This window comes from Triticum dicoccoides, chromosome 6A, assembly GCF_002162155.2.
Source record: "Triticum dicoccoides isolate Atlit2015 ecotype Zavitan chromosome 6A, WEW_v2.0, whole genome shotgun sequence".
NCBI lineage: Eukaryota > Viridiplantae > Streptophyta > Magnoliopsida > Poales > Poaceae > Triticum > Triticum dicoccoides.
The window spans coordinates 75308599-75310186 of NC_041390.1; positions in this window are offsets into that span (position 1 = coordinate 75308599).

Consider the following 1588-nt stretch of genomic DNA (forward strand, 5'->3'; position numbering starts at 1 on the left):
AGTTCACTTGGAGCATTGGACCATGTTCTTTGATGGCTCTAAGATGTTGAATGGTTCCGGTGCTGGGGTTGTCCTGGTTTCCCCCAGAGGAGATAAGCTCAGATATGTGCTCCAGATTCACTTTGATTCCTCCAACAATGAGGCAGAATATGAGGCCCTCTTATATGGGTTGCGCATGGCCATTTCACTCAGCGTCCGTCGCCTGATGGTCTATGGCGACTCGGATTTAGTGGTCAATCAGGTGATGAAAGAGTGGGACGTGAGAAGCCCAGCCATGACTGGATACTGCAGTGCAGTGAGGAAGCTGGAAAAGAAGTTCGAGGGGTTGGAGCTCCATCATATACCCCGACTGAAAAATCAAGCAGCTGATGATCTAGCAAAGATAGGTTCCAAGAGAGAAGCCATTCCGAGTGGTGTGTTCTTGGAGCATATACACACTCCGTCAGTCAAAGAAGATCCTTTCACCGAAGAAACTCCACAGCCCAAGAGTGCCACAGATCCGACTGAAGTTGAAGTCCCAGCGGTGGTCGACTTGATCATGGAGGTTTTGGTGGTCATTCCCGACTGGACAGTTCCGTATGTCGCATATATCCTGAGAAAAGAGCTTCCGGAGGATGAGGAAGAGGCTCGACAGATCGTCCGTCGGTCTAAGGCCTTTACCGTAATCAAAGGACAATTGTACAGAGAAAGCGCGACTGGAGTTGGTCAGAAGTGCATAACACCAGAAGAAGGTCGACTCATCATCAATGATATTCACTCGGGGACCTGTGGTCATCATGCGTCCTCTCGGACCATCGTGGCCAAAGCATACCGAGCTGGATTTTACTGGCCAAAGGCGAATGAGATGGCAAAAGAGATAGTGGATAAGTGCGAGGGATGTCAGTTCTACTCGAATATGTCGCACAAGCCTGCGTCGGCTATAAAGACCATCCCACTCGTCTGGCCTTTCGCAGTATGGGGACTGGACATGGTCGGTCCTTTGAGAACAGGACGAAGTGGCTTCACGCATGTACTGGTGGCAGTCGACAAGTTCACCAAGTGGATCGAGGCTAAACCAATCAAGAGCCTTGACACCGGTACTGCTGTTAGCTTCATCAGGGAACTAATATTCAGATATGGAGTCCCGCACAGCATCATTACGGATAATGGGTCGAACTTTGACTCAGAGGAATTCAGAGATTTCTGCAACTCCCAAGGCACACGGGTCGACTACGCTTCAGTCGCCCATCCGCAGTCGAATGGACAAGCAGAGCGAGCTAATGGACTGATTCTTAAGGGATTGAAGCCTCGACTGATGCGTGATCTCAAACACGCGGCTGGAGCTTGGGTAGACGAACTCCCCTCAGTGCTTTGGGGGCTGCGGACCACGCCTAATCGGTCGACCGGAAGAACTCCATTCTTCTTGGTCTACGGAGCTGAAGCAGTCTTGCCGAGTGATCTTCTCCACAATGCTCCTCGAGTTGAAATCTACAACGAAGCAGAGGCTGAACAGGCGCGGCAGGACGCAGTCGACCTTTTAGAAGAAGAAAGGGAGATGGCTCTGATCCGCTCGACCATCTACCAACAAGATTTGCGTCGTTTCCACGCT